At 45.2% G+C, this 22,181-nt stretch overlaps 1 protein-coding gene across 7 annotated transcripts in view; it reads right to left on the bottom strand.

The window, feature by feature from the left end:
• ADGRG2 (adhesion G protein-coupled receptor G2) overlaps window positions 1–10,695 on the bottom strand; it is a 146,581-nt gene extending 135,886 nt beyond the window's left edge. For 6 of the 7 annotated variants that reach the window (XM_040423682.1, XM_040423685.1, XM_040423686.1 and 3 more), the window contains exon 1: window positions 10,423–10,694. The gene's annotated coding sequence lies outside the window, so the exon portion shown is untranslated. Of the gene's footprint in view, window positions 1–10,422 lie in introns of all 7 variants that reach the window. The other variant, XM_040423689.1, reaches the window with a different exon arrangement.
• Window positions 10,696–22,181: the final 11,486 nt, after the last annotated feature.

The raw sequence follows: 22,181 nt of genomic DNA, 5'->3' as shown, positions 1-22,181 counted from the left end.
CGGGACCACCTCCTGTCCCTCTTCCAAGTGATACCTTGGAACCGAACCCGAGTTCGGGAAATGTATTTTTACAGTATAAATTAATTTATGACGTTATTGTGCGAAGTCTCATCAGAGCCAATACATTCTAATACTGTACGGAGTAACTGTTTTAGGACACCAAAACAACCCATTCAGATAAATGGAACCGATTTTGAGTCGCAGATCAAAATCTGCAGTGTGTAAAGGCACCCTAAAGCCGCCTGCGTAAGAACCGCAGAATTTCCATGTGGATTTATCTGCGTTTCGGCACCATATCCGCACCAAAATCTGCAATTTCTAATAGCGGGTTTTGGTGCAGATTTGATGCAGTTCTATCGCAGATCTCACCCTTCATTAGAAAACGGTGAAGTCCGAAGCTAAAACAGCAAATATAATTGACACAGAATAAATCTGCAAAGTATACATGAGATTTGTGTAATTTCATACACTTTTGCTGGAATTGTACTACGCTGCGGTTTTTCTGCACGGAAAAACCGCACGTATTCCGCAACATGTGCAGGTGGCCTAAGTCTCTGCCCTTCAAGGGGTAGTCTGACATCAGCAAATAGCATTTATCATGAGAAAGTGAATACAGGGCTCTTACTAATGTATTGTGATTGTCTATATTGCTTCCTTTGCTGGATTGATTCATTTTCACATCACATTATACACTGTTTGTTTTCCATGGTTACGACCACCCTGCAATCCGTCAGCAGTGGCCATGCTTGCACACTACAGGTAAAAGTGTCGGCCTCTCTGGTGCCCGGGACCATGGGAACTCACATAGGCATGCATGCTTAGGAGCTCTCGTCCCAGCCACCTCATATCCACGCTGCAGAGGTGGCCGTAATCCCTGGATAGGAGCAGTGTATAATGCGATGGAAAATGAATCCAGCCAGCAAAGGAGGCAATATGGACAATCACAATACATTAGGAAGTGCCTTGTATTAACTTTCTCTACATGATAAATTCAGCCATTTGCTGAAGTGAGACGACCCCTTTAAAACTAATTTCCCTATCACAGAAAGACACACATAAAAGGACTCATTGAATAGGACACTAATTAAACTCTCTCTTTTGGAGGAAACCACAGTGTCTTGGGAAAACCCAGGGAGAACATACATCCTCCATACAGATCCTGGATTTGAACCCAGGACCCCTGCGCTTTAAGACAAGAGCTCTACTTTGCTCAGCCGTGGTCATGAATCATGCCCAGAAAAACTTTGAGCTACTGACCAAACAAGTGCTTTTAGCGAAATAATAAATTACTGTCCTGATCTAAAAGACAGAGAAGAATGAAGACTGAAACGTTTCTGAGCTTTTCTTATCTGTGATCTCTCTGCTGATATGTCATAATTGGTGTAGATTATCCCCTTGGATTAAAACAGGTGTGCCCTACAAATACAGCAAGATTCCCACCCATAAAATGCGACAGACTTTTTTTGTTACATGCTGACCAATAGGAAATTATGACACCCTGAAAATACAATTTTTTTCTAGTGGTGTTTTAAGATGTTTCTTGACAGTTTTTTTTTTTTTTTTTGCTCCTTTGGAGTTTTTTTTTTTTTTGCAGCATGTTCCGGGTTTGATGTTTTTTTTTCCTGATGTTTTCCTTTAGAAAAACAAAAAGGAAAAACAAAAACAGAAAAAAAATTCTATGACAAAAAAATGGCACTCACACCCAGAATTTCATTCCTGGGATGGGTTTAGGCCTCTTTCACACAACTGTATGGCTTTTTTTTGGTGTTTTGCGGTCCGTTTCTCACGGATCCGTTGTTCCGTTTTTTGTTTCAGTTGCGTTTACGTTTCTGTTCCGTTTTTCCGTTCGGCATATACAGTATACACTAATTACATAGAAAAAATGGGCTGGGCATAAGATTTTCAATAGATGGTTCCGCAAAAATGGAACGGATACGGATGCGGACCCATTGACTTGAATAGAGCCAAGGAACGTGACTTTCGGGCAATAATAGGACCTGTTTTATCGTTCAACGGAACGGAAAAACGGATATACGGAAACGGAACCATTGAAATTAATGGTTCCGTATACGGACCATATACAGAACGATTGGAAATTCAGCCTACATTTTTTAGGACCGTACGTATACGGACCATATACAGAATGCAAAAAAAACGGCCCATAAACAGAAAAAAATAAACGGTCGTGTGAAAGAGGCCTTATTAGGGGTATTACCTTCAAATCTGGCAGCCACTGCAATATGTCCACTGATTGGAAATTCAGCCTACATTTTTTAGGACCTTACGATAATGAATGGTTTAATATAAAACATACTAAACTTACATAGGGCAGATTATTTATAATTTCTGGAATCAATAAATCCATTCCATGCAAGTGCAAGGGGTTGTTTCTGTAGCTTGTGTGTAAATCTGCCATGTAGATTATCAGGAGCGTTATATGTAAAAAAGGACATTATATGTAAGGCGGTAATTCTTCAGATCACTGGAATGATGAAGGAGGATGAGAAAGAAATCAGTTACTAACAGTACGAGACATACAGGGAAATGATGTGATATCACATACCGCAAACATGCGGTGACTGCGGGTGAAGCGACACACTACATGCAGCTGATAATGTGCAAAGTGAATAGGCATAGACCCCGATTAGTTTGCATCTGCCGATCAATTTGCATTTGATCAGGCTCATTCGGGGCTGCACTTGCCAGTTGTTGCATTGGAGCAGTTGCCATGATCATCACAGCAATCATTCATTGGAATATACACTGCTCAAAAAAATAAAGGGAACACTTAAACAACACAATGTAACTCCAAGTCAATCACACTTCTGTGAAATCAAACTGTCCACTTAGGAAGCAACACTGAGTGACAATCAATTTCACATGCTGTTGTGCAAATGGGATAGACAACAGGTGGAAATTATAGGCAATTAGCAAGACACCCCAAATAAAGGAGTGGTTCTGCAGGTGGTCACCACAGACCACTTCTCAGTTCCTATGATTCCTGGCTGATGTTTTGGTCCCTTTTGAATGCTGGCGGTGCTTTCACTCTAGTGGTAGCATGAGACGGAGTCTACAACCCACACAAGTGGCTCAGGTAGTGCAGCTTATCCAGGATGGCACATCAATGCGAGCTGTGGCAAGAAGGTTTGCTGTGTCTGTCAGCGTAGTGTCCAGAGCATGGAGGCGCTACCAGGAGACAGGCCAGTACATCAGGAGACGTGGAGGAGGCCGTAGGAGGGCAACAACCCAGCAGCAGGACCGCTACCTCCGCCTTTGTGCAAGGAGGAACAGGAGGAGCACTGCCAGAGCCCTGCAAAATGACCTCCAGCAGGCCACAAATGTGCATGTGTCTGCTCAAACGATCAGAAACAGACTCCATGAGGGTGATATGAGGGCCCGACGTCCACAGGTGGGGGTTGTGCTTACAGCCCAACACCGTGCAGGACGTTTGGCATTTGCCAGAGAACACCAAGATTGGCAAATTCGCCACTGGCGCCCTGTGCTCTTCACAGATGAAAGCAGGTTCACACTGAGCACTTGACAGACGTGACAGAGTCTGGAGACGCCGTGGAGAACGTTCTGCTGCCTGCAACATCCTCCAGCATGACTGGTTTGGCATTGGGTCAGTAATGGTGTGGGGTGGCATTTCTTTGGAGGGCCGCACAGCCCTCCATGTGCTCGCCAGAGGTAGCCTGACTGCCATTAGGTACCGAGATGAGATCCTCAGACCCCTTGTGAGACCATATGCTGGTGCGGTTGGCCCTGGGTTCCTCCTAATGCAAGACAATGCTAGACCTCATGTGGCTGGAGTGTGTCAGCAGTTCCTGCAAGACGAAGGCATTGATGCTATGGACTGGCCCGCCCGTTCCCCAGACCTGAATCCAATATAGCACATCTGGGACATCATGTCTCGCTCTATCCACCAACGTCACGTTGCACCACAGACTGTCCAGGAGTTGGCAGATGCTTTAGTCCAGGTCTGGGAGGAGATCCCTCAGGAGACCGTCCGCCACCTCATCAGGAGCATGCACAGGCATTGTAGGGAGGTCATACAGGCATGTGGAGGCCACACACACTACTGAGCCTCATTTTGACTTGTTTTAAGGACATTACATCAAAGTTAGATCAGCCTGTAATGTGTTTTTCCACTTTAATTTTGAGTGTGACTCCAAATCCAGACCTCCATGGGTTGAAAAATTTGATTTCCATTTTTTAATTTTTGTGTGATTTTGTTGTCAGCACATTCAACTATGTAAAGAACAAAGTATTTCAGAAGAATATATAATTAACTCAGATCTAGGATGTGTTATTTTTGTGTTCCCTTTATTTTTTGAGCAGTGTAGTATAAATTGATATATTAGGACACTAGCTCCATATTGAAACAAATAGCAGACATGATCATTACATGTTTTTAGACTCCTCCACGGATTCTGACTCTAAGGGCTCATTCACATGACCGTAGCCTATTTTGCGTCCCACAAATTGCGGATCCACAAAACACGGATACCAGCTGTGTGCGTTCCGCATTTTTTGATGAACGGAATGTCCGGCCCCTAATAGAACAGTCCTATCCTTGTCTGTAAGGCGGGCAAGAATAGGACATCTTCTATTGTTTTGCGGATGCCGTGGAACAGACTTACGGAAGAGGACAGCACACGGTGTTCTGTCCGCATTTCATGCAGCCCCATTGAAGTGAATGTGGGACAAAAAATATGTTTATGTGCATGAGCCTTAAGTTAGAACCTTCAGCATTTAGCTTAGTAGTGAGAAGTCCTATGGGCACCTTTATCTGAGCTCGGAAAAGGCCACTATATGGCAGAAATGTCTCTTTCACTGTATATACCGTATATATCTACTATGAACATCCAATCTTTATCTGAAGCTTGGTGCAGTTAATCCAGGGATCAGCAACCTTCAGCACTCCAGCTGCTGTGAAACTACAACTCCCAGCATGCACACATTCACTTCCATAGTAGTTTCAGAACAGCTGGCGTGGCGGAGGCTGCTGATCGTTGCTTTAATCTAACCACCTTTCTTTCCTTCCTGTACTTGATACCCACCTTTATCTGCAGGGTCATTTGGGGTCCTAGCTCATGGACCACCACCAATGAAAACTTCAGTCAAGTCTCTGAGATCTCATATACTCTATGGGGAGAATTTATCATGGACCTGCGTTTTATGCCGGTCTATGATATCCCCATACCTCGTCATAAATTAGGCGCGGCACAGCTCTGGCAGTCCATGCGTCTAAAGTTAAATCTCCGCCAGCCCCTGGTGTAAAAGAAGATAAATATGCCATGGCTGCTGGCCCTGGGCAGTGTAGACACGCCACTTGCACAAAAATATTGTTGTGCAACTGGCAATAGAAAAATTGCAAACACTGTGTTTGGGACTTTTTTACGTCAGACTGGCGTGGGGGGCATAATAAATTCCCCGTCTCTCTCCCCAATGTGTCTATGGGAAAAATCATTGCTTAGAAAACTTCCCTCTCAGTGCTTGTTCACATTTGCGTTGGAGGCTCTGTTCAGCACCTCTGGTGCAAATTCCATGAGAAACTGCTGTGAGAACAGTCTTTCGTGCAAGACTTTTCCCTAATGGAAACCCAACGGACCCCATTATAGTCAGTGGGATCAGCTTTGGCTCTGTTGGGGGTCAGTTATCGGCCAAATCTGGCAAAACCGTAATTTCCATCATAACAGAACAATGGAAATAAATAGCACAAGTGTGAAAGAGGCCCTAAAGGAGTTTCCCGAGACTTTGATATTGATGGCCTATCCTCGGGTGGGGATCTGGCAACTCCACTGATCAGCTCTTTTGGGTAGCTGCTGGCATCAGAAATGATACAGTTGATGGCAAGCTCAGTCCAATGTGTATATTTCCGGCACCAGAGTGGCTCAGCTCCCATTCACTTAAATGGCCTCTCCACAGTGGACAGAACCCTGAGCTTCCAGCTCCAACCACTGTATAATGGTCAAAGTTGATCACTGACCACAGATGATCAGTGGGGGTTCCAGGTGTTGGACCCCCACCCATCTGATATTGATGACCTAGCCTAAGCAAAGATCAAAAGATATCTAAGTCCAAGAAAACCCATTTAAAGGGGCTGTCCAGCAGAAACTGTGCCACATCTGTCCACAGGTTCTGTGTGGTATAGCGGTCATTCACCTCAATGAAGCCAAGGTGAAATACCAGAAAACTCAATCATATCAGACACAAGCATTCTGAATATACTGTGTTAAAGTCCGGTCTCCAGATACACAGAGCCATAGTGATGTCCAGTATGGATGTGCAACACATGTGAATAAACAATTATTGTATTTTAAGGGTAATTGTGGTGTCGGCACTGCTACCTCTTTTTTTCCAGGTGACGGCTGTTTTCGCGCTGGCTTCCCAAGTGGAGCAAAACAGACACACAACAGAGGCAGGCCCAAAAAATAAGAACTTATGGATGTACAAGGGATGTCTCCATAGGACAGGTGGTAAGTATCTGATCAGTGGAGGCCCTCACTCATCAAGAGTATGGTGATCCAATGTCTCAACAGTTGAGTGAACCAACAGTGAAGCATGTGCACCGCCACTCTATGGACTACTGGAGATAGCCAAGTGCTGTACCCGGTGATCTTCATCAGTCCCATAGGCTCTGAGCGGAGCGGCAGCACACATGCTGGACTGACACTCCATTCTATGGACTACTGGAGATAGCCGAGTGCTGTACCCGGTGATCTTCATCAGTCCCATAGGCTCTGAGCGGAGCGGCAGCACACATGCTGGACTGACACTCCATTCTATGGACTACTGGAGATAGCCGAGTGCTGTACCCGGTGATCTTCATCAGTCCCATAGGCTCTGAGCGGAGCGGCAGCACACATGCTGGACTGACACTCCATTCTATGGACTACTGGAGATGGCCGAGTGCTGTACCCGGTGATCTTCATCAGTCCCATAGGCTCTGAGCGGAGCGGCAGCACACATGCTGCACTGACACTCCATTGTATGGACTACTGGAGATAGCCGAGTGCTGTACCCGGTGATCTTCATCAGTCCCATAGGCTCTGAGCGGAGCGGCAGCACACATGCTGGACTGACACTCCATTGTATGGACTACTGGAGATAGCCGAGTGCTGTACCCGGTGATCTTAATCAGTCCCATAGGCTCTGAGTGGAGCGGCAGAACACATGCTGCAGTGACACTCCATTGTATGGACTACTGGAGATGGCCGAGTGCTGTACCCGGTGATCTTCATCAGTCCCATAGGCTCTGAGCGGTGCGGCAGCACACATGCTGGACTGACACTGCATTCTATGGACTACTGGAGATAGCCGAGTGCTGTACTCTGTGATCTTCATCAGTCCCATAGGCTCTGAGCGGAGCGGCAGCACACATGCTGGACTGACACTCTATTCTATGGACTACTGGAGATAGCCGAGTGCTGTACCCGGTGATCTTCATCAGTCCCATCGGCTCTGAGCGGAGCGGCAGCACACATGCTGGACTGACACTCCATTGTATGGACTACTGGAGATAGCCGAGTGCTGTACCTGGTGATCTTCATCAGTCCCATAGGCTCTGAGCGGAGCGGCAGCACACATGCTGGACTGACACTCCATTGTATGGACTACTGGAGATAGCCGAGTGCTGTACCTGGTGATCTTCATCAGTCCCATAGGCTCTGAGCGGAGCGGCAGCACACATGCTGCACTGACACTCCATTGTATGGACTACTGGAGATAGCTGAGTGCTGTACCCGGTGATCTTCATCAGTCCCATAGGCTCTGAGCGGAGCGGCAGCACACATGCTGGACTGACACTCCATTGTATGGACTACTGGAGATAGCCGAGTGCTGTACCTGGTGATCTTCATCAGTCCCATAGGCTCTGAGCGGAGCGGCAGCACACATGCTGCACTGACACTCCATTGTATGGACTACTGGAGATAGCCGAGTGCTGTACCCGGTGATCTTCATCAGTCCCATAGGCTCTGAGCGGAGCGGCAGCACACATGCTGGACTGACACTCCATTGTATGGACTACTGGAGATAGCCGAGTGCTGTACCCGGTGATCTTCATCAGTCCCATAGGCTCTGAGAGGAGCGGCAGCACACATGCTGGACTGACACTCCATTGTATGGACTACTGGAGATGGCCGAGTGCTGTACCCGGTGATCTTCATCAGTCCCATAGGCTCTGAGAGGAGCGGCAGCACACATGCTGCACTGACACTCCATTGTATGGACTACTGGAGATAGCCGAGTGCTGTACCCGGTGATCTTCATCAGTCCCATAGGCTCTGAGCGGAGCGGCAGCACACATGCTGGACTGACACTGCATTCAAAGAGGGGACATGGGACTCCATTCTTGAAAGGAGATTTTGGCTGTGACATCTGTCGTACGACCAGAGATCACAGTGTAGCAGGGCTGCCATAGGAATGAATGAGTTTGCAGTGTGACACATCAACTACGACCGCGACAAATGAACGGCTGACGCAACCAAAACCGACCAAGCTTTCAGACGCAACCAAGACTGAAACTTTCCCTGTTTTACAATGTTTTCTTGTGTTTGCATTTTTCAGATTGGGGACTTAATCTAATTTGTCCCAAACCTGACATTTTCTGGTGCACACAGCCTACACAAGGGGAGAGCAGCCGTAGACTGTAGACAGTGCGATCTGCGGTGACTATTTCTTTTCTGTGACATTTCAGGTTTTGTGCTGCCAGTTTTGTCAATCTCAGCTATACTTTGTGCCAATACTTTTTATAGTCATGCCCCAAAGAAATCCTCTTTCTGTAGAACGCTTTGTTATCCGACATTACAACATTATAATGTCTGGAGGGACACAATACAATATGGACACATTATAAACTACTGATACATTATACTATATGGACACATTATACTATATATATATATATATATATATATATATACACACACACATTATACTATATGGAATTATTATACTATATATATATACATACACACACACACATTATACTATATGGATACATTATAAACTACTGATACATTATACTATATGGACACATTATACTATATATATATATATATATATATATATATATACACACACACATTATACTATATGGAATTATTATACTATATATATATATACATACACACACACACATTATACTATATGGATACATTATAAACTACTGATACATTATACTATATGGACACATTATACTATATATATATATATATATATATATATATACACATATACACATTATACTATATGGAATTATTATACTATATATATACATACACACACACACATAATACTATATGGATACATTATAAACTACTGATACATTATACTACATATATATATATATATATATAAAGAAACTCTGCGGCACTTTTGCGAATGTGCGTTTATTCACCCGGTATCATGCAACGTTTCAGTCCTCTCAGTGGGACTATTCTCAAGCAGTGGTTGAGAATAGTCCCACTGAGAGGACTGAAACGTCGCATGATACCGGGTTAATAAACGCACATTCGCGAAAGTGCCGCAGAGTTTCTTTATTTTTTGTATTTTTGGGCTTTAGGGATTGACCTTCAGCCGCTGGCACTCCAGCATTTGCTTGAATTACAGCGCTGCTCCCTCATTTATTTATTTATATTTATATAACACTATATGGACACATACTATATATATATATATATATATATACACACACACACATTACACTATATGGACACATTACACTATATGGACACATTACACTATATGGACACATTACACTATATGGACACATACCATATATATATATATATATATATATATATACACACACACACATTACACTATATGGACACATTATACTATATGGACACATTACACTATATGGACACATTATACTATATGGACACATTATACTATATGGACACATTACACTATATGGACACATTATACTATATGGACACATTACACTATATGGACACATTACACTATATGGACACATTACACTATATGGACACATTACACTATATGGACACATTATACTATATGGACACATTACACTATATGGACACATTACACTATATGGACACATTATACTATATGGACACATTACACTATATGGACACATTACACTATATGGACACATTATACTATATGGACACATTATAAAATATGGATCCCTGATGGCCCCAGTGCTCCACCTGCACCCTTGCACACCCCTGGCAGTAGGTCCCAGGCAGAGCCCTGATGTGTCACACTTTCCCGATGTTCGCGGCTCAGCCTCAGCTCTAATAGTTGTACACAGCACATACACATACCCTGTGATCAGCAGGCAGAACAGATATCACCAGCCAGACGACCACCTCAGCTCTGCTACACTACATCAGCAGTAGCAGCATCTCTAAACATGTCTCATAATGACACCACCGCTGTACTAACCTGGCCGTGTAGAAGTCCTCTGTCCCCGCAGGTCAGACCATTCCTCCAGTCTGGAGCAGTTACCTCAGAGTGTGACTACTTCCCCCCGCACAGTGTGGCTGTGTGAGGGCTGGGGCTGCTCCGAGGTGACATCACTGGGGTGGACGCTGAGTCCTCCAACGGTTCCCTGATTGTGAGGAGCTTTCTCCGCCAACTTTGAGCAGTCTCCAGATAAGCCAGTCCCTGGGTGACTGCAGCGTGTCTCCAGATTGCGTGCCTGGACTCTGCTCCGTGAGAGGAGGGACAGGGTGTGCACTCCAGTCATTATAGCACAGCTGCCATAGGATGACACCTCGTTACAGGGGCAGCAGAGGGCACCCCGCACCCCTGAGTAATCCTGCAGCTCCAGGGTACTGGTACAGGAGAGGGCACCCTGCACCCCTGAGTAATCCTGCAGCTCCAGGGCACTGGTACAGGAGAGGGCACCCTGCACCCCTGAGTAATCCTGCAGATCCAGGGTACTGGTACAGGAGAGGGCACCCTGCACCCCTGAGTAATCCTGCAGCTCCAGGGCACTGGTACAGGAGAGGGCACCCTGCACCCCTGAGTAATCCTGCAGCTCCAGGGCACTGGTACAGGAGAGGGCACCCTGCACCCCTGAGTAATCCTGCAGATCCAGGGTACTGGTACAGGAGAGGGCACCCTGCACCCCTGAGTAATCCTGCAGCTCCAGGGCACTGGTACAGGAGCGGGCACCCTGCACCCCTGAGTAATCCTGCAGCTCCAGGGTACTGGACTGGTACAGGAGAGGGCACCCCTGAGTAATCCTGCAGCTCCAGGGTACTGGTACAGGAGAGAGCACCCCGCACCCCTGAGTAATCCTGCAGCTCCAGGTTACTGGTACAGGAGAGGGCACCCTGCACCCCTGAGTAATCCTGCAGCTCCAGGGTACTGGACTGGTACAGGAGAGGGCACCCCTGAGTAATCCTGCAGCTCCAGGGTACTGGACTGGTACAGGAGAGGGCACCCCTGAGTAATCCTGCAGCTCCAGGGTGCTGGTACAGGAGAGGGCACCCTGCATCCCTGAGTAATCCTGCAGCTCAGGGTACTGGACTGGTACAGGAGAGGGCACCCCGCACCACTGAGTAATCCTGCAGCTCCAGGGTGCTGGTACAGGAGAGAGCACCCTGCACCCCTGAGTAATCCTGCAGCTCCAGGGTACTGGTACAGAAGAGGGCACCCTGCACCCCTGAGTAATACTGCAGCTCCAGGGTACTGGACTGGTACAGGAGAGGGCACCCCTGAGTAATCCTGCAGCTCCAGGGTACTGGTACAGGAGAGAGCACCCTGCACCGCTGAATAATCCTGCAGCTCCAGGGTAATGGACTGGTTCAGGAGAGGGCACCCTGCACCCCTGAGCAATCCTGCAGCTCCAGGGTAATGGACTGGTACAGAAGAGGGCACCCCACACCCCTGAGTAATCCTGCAACTCCAGGGTAATGGACTGGTACAGGAGAGAGCACCCCGCACCCCTGAGTAATCCTGCAGCTCCAGGGTAATGGACTGGTACAGGACAGGGCACCCTGCACCCCTGAGTAATCCTGCAACTCCAGGGTGCTGGTACAGGAGAGAGCACTCCGCACCCCTGAGTAATCCTGCAGCTCCAGTGTGCTGGTACAGGAGAGGGCACCCTGCACCCCTGAATAATCCTGCAGCTCCAGGGAACTGGGCTGATACAGGAGAGGGCACCCCGCACCCCTGAGTAATCCTGCAGCTCCAGGGTGCTGGTACAGGAGAGAGCACCCTGCATCCCTGAGTAATCCTGCAGCTCAGGGTACTGGACTGGTACAGGAGAGGGCACCCCGCACCCCTGAATAATCCTGCAGCTCCAGGGTACTGATACAGGAGAGGGCACCCTACACCCCTGAGTAATCCTGCAGCTCCAGGGTAATGGACTGGTACAGGAGATGGCACCCTGCACCCCTGAGTAATCCTGCAGCCCCAGAGTACTGTTGCATCAGAGGGCACCCTGCAGCAACAGGGTAATCCTGCAGCTCCAGGGTCTCAATTGCGCATAAGTCCTCATTAAAGTGATGTGCCCAGAATGTATGCATACACACTTAACCCCTTAAGGACTCAGCCCTATTTCACCTTAAAGTATAACTGTCGTATTATATTTTTTTTGGAGTATTGGATTGTGGTGATTAATATCTCCTTGGTGGCCCTATTTCAACTTTTCACTGTGTATTCAATTACCCCTTAATTCCACATTTCTGTTCCCTGTACTGCCTACTTTTACCTCTGCTTAAAATAGGGTTGCTAGGCATGGTCCGTCCTCTGTTGAAGGACGGAGGAAGCACGCTGCGTGCAAGGTCACATTACTGACAGCCAGGGACTGTAAGTAAATGATTAAAGCCAGGTCCTTCCCAGCAGCTGATAACAGTGCCTGGGCTGTGTGCACTTCTCCCTGTCCCTGCGCTTGGCAGACGCTCCCTCAATCAGCAGACTGGGAGAAGGCAGAGTTGAACCAGCGCACAACAGGGAAGGGAGATCTGCCATCTGCTCAGTGTATAAATGAAAGCAACATGTGGTAAGAGGACCCCTTTGTGCTGCAGGAGATTAACCCTTTAGGGAGAGGGCTCTGGTTACTGACACTTTTGGGGGGCTATTGTTACTGGCTAGTGAGGGCAGGCGGGATTAGCCTCAGGGTGAGGGCAGTGGCGGCCATCTTAACTGAATAGTGAGATTGCAGTTTTATGCAGACTGGTTGCTAAGATCTGAATCTTATTAAATATGGGGTAAGCCAGTCTAATAGTAACTGATTCTGGAATATCATGTTATTAGTAACTACATATATGAAAATTGAAATTAGGGTCTAAATGTGACAGTTATCCTTTAAGAACTTGGCCATTTTTTGCTAATCTGACCAGTGTCACTTTAAATGCTGATAACTTTAAAACGCTTTGACTTATCCAGGCCGTTCTGAGACTGTTTTTCGTCACATATTGTACTTCATGACACTGGTAAAATAAAGTCAAAAAAAGACATTTTTATTTATAAAAAAAAATACCAAATTTACCAAAAATTTGTAAAAAATTGCTAATTTCCAAGTTTCAATTTCTCTACTTCTATAATACATAGTAATACCTCCAAAAATAGTTATTAATTTACATTCCCCATATGTCTACTTTATGTTTGGATCATTTTGGGAATGATATTTTATTTTTTGGGGATGTTACAAGGCTTAGAAGTTTAGAAGCAAATCTTGAAATTTTTCAGAAATTTTCAAAAACCCAATTTTTAGGGACCAGTTCAGGTCTGAAGTCACTTTGCGAGGCTTACATAATAGAAACCACCCAAAAATGACCCCATTCTATAAACTACACACCTCAAGGTATTCAAAACTGATTTTACAAACGTCGTTAACCCTTTAGGTGTTGCACAAGAATTAATGGAAAATAGAGATACAATTTCAAAATCTCAAATTTTTGGCAGATTTTACATTTTAATAATTTTTTTCCAGTTACAAAGCAAGGGTTAACAGCCAAACCAAACTCTTTATGGCCCTGATTCTGTAGTTTACAGAAACACCCCATATGTGGTCGTAAACCGCTGTACAGGCACACGGCAGGGCGCAGCAGGAAAGGAATGCCATACGGTCTTTGGAAGGCAGGTTTTGCTGGACTGTTTTCATTTTGACACCATGTCCCATTTGAAGCCCCCCTGATGCACCCCTAGAGTAGAAATTCCATAAAAGTGACCCCATCTAAGAAACTAAACCCCTCAAGGTATTCAAAACTGATTTTACAAACGTCGTTAACCCTTTAGGTGTTCCACAAGAATTAATGGAAAATAGAGATACAATTTCAAAATTTCACATTTTTGCCAGATTTCCATTTTAATAATTTTTTTCCAGTTACAAAGCAAGGGTTAACAGCCAAACCAAACTCAATATTTATGGCCCTGATTCTGTAGTTTACAGAAACACCCCATATGTGGTTGTAAACCGCTGTACGGGCACACGGCAGGGCGCAGAAGGAAAGGAATGCCATACGGTTTTTGGAAGGCAGGTTTTGCTGGACTGTTTTTTTGGACACCATGTCCCATTTGAAGCCCCCCTGATGCACCCCAAGAGTAGAAACTCCCATAAAGTGACCCCATTTTAGAAACTACGGGATAGGGTGGCAGTATTGCTGGTACTAGTTTAGGATACATATGATTTTTGGTTGCTCTATATTACACTTTTTGTAAGGCAAGGTAACAAGAAATTACTGTTTTGGCACAGTTTTTATTTTTTATTTACAACATTCGTCTGACAGGTTAGATCATGTGATATTTTTATAGACCAGGTTGTCACGGACGCTGCAATACCTAATATGTATAATTTTTATTTATTTATGTAAGTTTTACACAATGATTTCATTTTTGAAGCAAAAAAAAATTATATTTTAGTGTTTCCATAGTCTGAGAGCCATCATTTTTTCAGTTTTTGGGCGATTACCTTGGGTAGGGTATGATTTTTGCGGGATGAGATGACGGTTTTATTGGCACTATTTTGGGGTGCATATGACTTTTTGATCACTTGCTATTACACTTTTTGTGATGTAAGGTGACAAAAAATTGTTTATTTAGCACAGTTTTTTTTTTTTTATGGTGTTCATCTCAGGGGTTAGGTCATGGGATATTTTTATAGAGCCGGTCAATACGGACGCGGCGATACATAATATGTATACTTTTTATTTATTTATGTAAGTTTTACACGATAGCAGCTTTTTTAAAACAAAAAAAAACGATGTTTTAGTGTCTCCATATTCTGAGCCATAGTTTTTAATATTTTTGGGGCGATTGTCTCAGGTAGGGGCTCATTTTTTGCAGGATGAGGTGACGGTTAGATTGGTACTATTTTGGTGGGCAAACGCCTTTTTGTGATGTCAGGTGACAAAAAAATGGTTTATTTAGCACAGTTTTTATTTTTTATGGTGTTCATCTGAGGGGTTAGGTCATGTGATATGTTTATAGAGCCGGTCGATACGGACACGGCGATACCTAATATGTATACTTCCCCCCCCCCCTCCCTAATTTTTACCAATTTTTTTTTAACTTTATTTGGGGAAAATGAAGTTTTTGTTTATTTTTACTTGAAACTTTTAATTTTTTGGGGGGGAAACTTTTTTTTTTGTCCCACTTTGGGACTTGAACTTTTGGGGGTCTAATCCCCTTTACAATGCATTCCAATACTTCTGTATTGGAATGCATTGGCTGTATGAGTAATACTGTGTGTATTACTCATACAGCTTCCGGCCTGTGAGATCCAGGGGGCTGGATCTCACAGGCACGTCACAGGAAGGCAGCGCAGATGCCTCAGGAAGGCATTGCGCTGCCTTCCATGCCATCGGGTCCCCCGCCACAGCCCCATGGGGACCCAATGGCACCGCCGACCACCGCCGCCGCACCAGGTAAAAGCCGCAAATCGGCGATCGCCGATGCGGGGAGGGGGTCACATGACCCCCCCCCGGCGTTGTGACAGGATGCCCGCTGAATGATTTCAGCGGACATCCTGTTGCGATTAACCCCCGCCGCGCCGCAATGCCGTTTTAAAGTTAGGACATACCGGTACGTCCTGGGTCCTTAAGGACTCGGCAAACATGGCGTACCGGTACGTCCTAAGTCCCTAAGGGGTTAAAGGCACTGGGAGAGATTTATAAAAACTGGTAGAAAGTAAAACTTGCTTAGTTGCCCATAGAAACCAATCAGATTGCACCTTTTATTTTCCAAAGGAGCTCTGAAAAATGAAAGGTGAAAGCTGATTGGTGCTTTAGGCAACTAAGCCAGTTTTCCTTTCCACCAGTTTCACTAAATCTCCCACATTGTGTAGACCTTGCTAAGGGCTCATGCACATGACTGGGGATTTTGTCCGCATCAGATCTGCATTTTTTGCAGGTTGGATGCAGACCCATTCAGGACGGCAAAAAGATGTAGACACCACTCCGTGTGCTGTCCGCATCCGTATGTCTGTTCTGCGGAACCCACAAAAAAATAGAACCTGGCCTATTCTTGCCCATTTTATGGACAAGAATAGGACTGTTCTATAGAGGGCAGAACGTTCCATTTCGCAAAATGCGGAACGCACACGGCCGGTATCTTTGTTTTGTAGATCCGCAATTTGCAAACAGCAAAAACAGCTATGACCGTGTGCATGAGCATTCAGGGTACATTCACATTTGCGTCATGCCTGATCCAGCTCAAATGCTGGCTGGGCAAAATGCGTTGCATGCATTTATGCTGGAAAGCGGCTGGATCACCACCGGACCCCATTATAGTCAATGGACATCTGGCAGTTAACTGTGAAATCCGGCAGACTGCTCTTTGCCTGAACAGCCTGACGGATACGCTGCCACAGATGCGAACGTACCCTTATTTAATTTTTACTTAACTGTGCTGTATATATAATATTCAACTACTAATATGCCTTTATTAAAAAAAAAAGTCTGAGCTGATGCCCCCTGCGGCCTGACACATCACTATGAAGACACTGTGTCAGGGGTCACATTTCACAAATGGCAGTATAAAAGAAGAAATGGAGAAGACATATAGAGTCGTATATAGTCAGGTGACTGGATAAATATACACTAAGGGGGGAATTTATCATAGATGATATCCCCTGCGCTGCCGGAGGATGTGCCCAATTTATAATAAAAAAAGAAGCAGAAAAGAATACATGCCAAAGAGCGATGCACACTGTATGATAAATACACTGCCTGTCCAAAAAAAAAGTTCACACACGCTAACATTTCGTTGAACCGCCTTTAGCTTTGATTACGGCACGCATTCGCTGTGGCATTGTTTCGATAAGCTTCTGCAATGTCACAAGATTTATTTCCATCCAGTGTTGCATTAATTTTCACCAAGATCTTGCATTGATGATGGTAAAGTCTGACCGCTGCGCAAAGCCTTCTCCAGTACATCCCAAAGATTCTCAATGGGGTTAATGTCTGGACTCTGTGGTGGCCAATCCATGTGTGAAAATGACGTCTCATGCTCCCTGAACCACTCTTTCACAATTTGAGCCCGATGAATCCTGGCATTGGCATCTTGGAATATGCCCGTGCCATCAGGGAAGAAAAAATCCATTGATGGAATAACCTGGTCATTCAGTATGTTCAGGTAGTCAGCTGACCTCATTCTTGGAGCACATACTGTTGCTGAACCTAGACCTGACCAACTGCAGCAACCCCAGATCATAGCACTGCCCCCACAGGCTTGTGTAGTAGGGACTAGGCATGATGGGTGCATCACTTCATCTGCCTCACTTCTTACCCTGATGCGCCCATCACTCTGGAACAGGGTAAATCATGACCTTCTTCCATTGCTCCAGAGTCCAATCTTTATGCTCCCTAGCAAATTGAAGCCTTTTTTTTCTGGTTTGCCTCACTGATTAGTGGTTTTCTTACAGCTACACAGCTGTTCAGTCCCAATGCCTTGAGTTCCCTTCGCATTGTGCGTGTGGAAATGCTCTTACTTTCACTATTGAATATAGTCCTTAGTTCTACTGTTGATTTTCTTCGATTTGATTTCATCAAACGTTTAAGTGATCGTCGATTACGATCATTCAGGATTTTTTACCCGCCACATTTCTTCCCATTAGCCTTCCAGTTTTTAATAATGCGTTGGACAGTTCTTAAAGAGGACCTTTCATCGGTCCAAACATTGTGAACTAAGTGTCATGATCTGTACAGTGGCGTCCAGGGATCTCACTGCACTTACTATTATCCCTGGGTGCCGCTCCGTTCTCCTGCTATGCCCTCCGGTATGTTCGGTCACTTGGTTATAGTAGGAGGAGACTGCCCTTGTTCTCCTGGACGTCTCCTTTTCCCAGGCTGTAGCGCTGGCCAATCGCAGCGCAGAGCTCACAGCCTGGGAGAAAAAAACTCCCAGGCTGTGAGCTCTGCTCTGCGATTGGCCAGCACTACAGCCTGGGAGAAGGAGACGCCCGGGAGAACAAGGGCAGTCTCCTCCTACTATAACCAAGTCCCTTAAGTCTCCGCCTACTATAACCAATTGAGCGAAGATACTGGAGGGCATAGCAGGAGAACGGAGCGGCGCCCAGGGATAATAGTAAGTGTAGTGAGATCCCTGGGAGCCGCTGTACAGATCATGACACTTAGTTCATATTGTTTGGACCAATGAAAGGTCCTCTTTAACCCAATTTTTGTAGTTTCTGCAATCTCCTTAGATGTTTTCTCTGCTTGATGCATGCCATTGATTTGACCCTTCTCAAAAAGACACATCTTTTCCACGACCACGAGATGTGTCTTTCGACATGGTTGTTTAAGAAATGAGAAGCAACTCATTGCACCAGTTGGGGTTAAATAACTTGTTGCCAGCTGAAAGATAATCGCCCATGCAGTAATGATCTAATAGGAGGCTCATAACTATTTGCTTAGTTAAATCCAGGTGGCGACTTTTTTTGGGACAGGCAGTGTAAATATATATATATATATATATATATATATATATATATATATACTGTAAGGGGTTACACTCTCAGGTAGGGAGGCGATGACAGATTCTCTTGCAGGCCACAGGGTTAAAGTCCAAATGTTGCTTTATTTATCACACTCCGGCAATACAGGCACCCCAGTTATAATTCACTGGGTAAGCTGAAGGTCCAGCACCACAAAACATAAACCAAAATAAACACCTGCCCGTCTGGGCTCTGGCTAACACAGTGAATTTCCTAACTTACCTATTGAACACAGTTCACACAGAGAACTCTGCTTCTCTAGCCAGCAGGGCAGCCAGCTTCCCAGACTTTCTCCAGGCATTACTCTCCCCAGACTGACAGTCTGGACTGTGCTTTATTTCCCCTTGACGATCCTAGCTGGCTTCAGCTGGGGATCCCTCAGGCTAGGAGAAAACCTGTCCCGGAATAAGGTGGACTGGGGAGGTCCCTCTACCAATCCTACCTTCTCCCAGTCCAATAAAATCCAGCCCATAAACTTAACAAAACTGTCACAGCAACCTACACATTGCTGAGGCCATTTTAACCTTCTGGATTTTATTTACTTAACCCAGTTGAGGAAGCTGGGTGGGATATACACCCCTTCCAGGACTTTGCCATACACTTTTCTGTTCACCTTACCACAATACATACAGTACAGACCAAAAGTTTGGACACACCTTCTCATTCAAAGAGTTTTCTTTATTTTCATGACTATGAAAATTGTAGATTCACACTGAAGGCATCAAAACTATGAATTAACACATGTGGAATTATATACATAACAAACAAGTGTGAAACAACTGAAAATATGTCATATTCTAGGTTCTTCAAAGTAGCCACCTTTTGCTTTGATTACTGCTTTGCACACTCTTGGCATTCTCTTGATGAGCTTCAAGGGGTAGTCCCCTGAAATGGTTTTCACTTCACAGGTGTGCCCTGTCAGGTTTAATAAGTGGGATGTCTTGCCTTATAAATGGGGTTGGGACCATCAGTTGCGTTGAGGAGAAGTCAGCTGGATACACAGCTGATAGTCCTACTGAATAGACTGTTAGAATTTGTATTATGGCAAGAAAAAAGAAGCTAAGTAAAGAAAAACGAGTAGCCATCATTACTTTAAGAAATGAAGGTCAGTCAGTCAGCCGAAAAAATTGGGAAAACTTTGAAAGTAAGGGCTATTTGACCATGAAGGAGAGTGATGGGGTGCTGCGCCAGATGACCTGGCCTCCACAGTCACTGGACCTGAACCCAATCGAGATGGTTTGGGGTGAGCTGGACCGCAGAGTGAAGGCAAAAGGGCCAACAAGTGCTAAGCATCTCTGGGAACTCCTTCAAGACTGTTGGAAGACCATTTCAGGGGACTACCTCTTGAAGCTCATCAAGAGAATGCCAAGAGTGTGCAAAGCAGTAATCAAAGCAAAAGGTGGCTACTTTGAAGAACCTAGAATATGACATATTTTCAGTTGTTTCACACTTGTTTGTTGTGTATATAATTCCACATGTGTTAATTTATAGTTTTGATGCCTTCATAGTCATGAAAATAAAGAAAACTCTTTGAATGAGAAAGTGTGTCCAAACTTTTGGTCTGTACTGTATATATATACAGTACAGTATATATAAAGCTTTATTGGACAACACATAAAAATAATTAAACGCACCAGTAAAAACAATGTATAGGAGAAAACCTCCACCCACGGCGCAATTCACAATAGTACAGAAGAAGAGGTGAAGTGAAAAAATGTGTAAAATGAAGGCAAGGGAGCACTGGGAACTCAAAGTGGCCCTGGACAAAAAATACTAAAAGTGGCCCCATTTTGTACGCAGGTCCAAGTTAACAGAAGGTGGGGCAACACAAGTAGACGGGGTCAACAATACCATGGTGCAAAATACCATCCCATCAGAGCTAAATAACACAGTGTAGCACAATATACTGCCTCAAAAGCTGGCCCTCTGTGGTGGTCATTAATAGCTGCCATCATCTGTCCTCCTCCAGTTGTCTATGGAGCAGGTGGCTTAGGTGGTGAGGTGCGGGCCACAGCAGTTGAATTCAGGAGGGCATGTGCGAATACTGGCTGGGTACATGAGTACCTGATTCTCACAGCGTTAATTACTGTTGAGAGCTCATTATGTACCCGGTCAGCAGCAGAGAGGAGAACTTGTGTGGCCCCCTGGGGCATAGGCCCACCGGGAGATTTCCCTGTGGGATCTATGGCCAATCTGCCCTTGGATGAAGGAGACCCCAAAAGGGACAAATGTAAAACAAAATACCCAATATATCACAATGATAGCCCTTTTATCAAAACAAGTCTACTGCGCATGCGCCAATGTCTTATTGCACGGTGCTTGCAATAGAAAACTGGGCCTGGATTGTCTAGGAGGCTGATGGAGAGGACCTTTTGTGTTTTTCAGTTTGACCCAGGGGCGTTGCTAGGGTCTCAAAAGATCTTGGGCCCATGCCCCAATGCATATGTCCCAAATCCCCCCTTTTTCTCCCCGGAAAACACTACCACTGAAGACATTTTGCTGTACTTGCTATACAGTAGCACGTACTGCTCACATCCTGTGCCTCCTAGGTGACGTCTCCTCTGATGTAGATCTTCTCTGTCATCTTTTCCATTTGGTCTGTACACCTCCTTCAGTCGCGCCTCATCTCTGTACAGTGTGACACGCGGACATCTTAGCTTCCTCACATTTCTATCATCATCTCCCAACCTGGAGTCCCCACTGTGTTATCCTGCTGCTCACTGTACCCCCCAATACCCCCAAATACTATCCTGAAGGAAAATGAGTGCCCCCCATAATAATAGTGCTCCTTATAGTCCCACCAATAGTAATTCCCTTCTAGAATGCCCTCATTAGTAATACTGCCCCCTACAGTGCTTCCAACATTGATAGTGCTCCCCAAGAGTGCCTCCATTAGTAGAACAGCCCTCCAGTATTAATAATGCCCCTATTGTTCCCCCAGTGGTAATAAAACTATCAAAAACTATCTAAACTATCAACAGTTAATAAGGCCCCCCATAGTGCTCTTAGTAGAAATAATATGGATCTATAAGTCCCTCCTATAGAGCTCCCATTAGTAATAAGAACACCTAATGTCCCCAGTATTTATAATGCCCCTACTGTAAAAAGCTCACCCTGAAGTTCCCCCGGTATTCATATCACCCACTACTGTTATAATGCCCCCACAGTGCCCCCAGTATTTATATCGCCCCCTACTGTTATAATGCTCGCCCTGAAGTGCCCCCAGTATTTATAATGCTTCCTGCAGTGCTCCCTG

Source organism: Bufo bufo, chromosome 3, assembly GCF_905171765.1.
Source record: "Bufo bufo chromosome 3, aBufBuf1.1, whole genome shotgun sequence".
NCBI classification, from domain to species: domain Eukaryota; kingdom Metazoa; phylum Chordata; class Amphibia; order Anura; family Bufonidae; genus Bufo; species Bufo bufo.
This window is presented reverse-complemented; position numbering and strand designations above follow the sequence as displayed.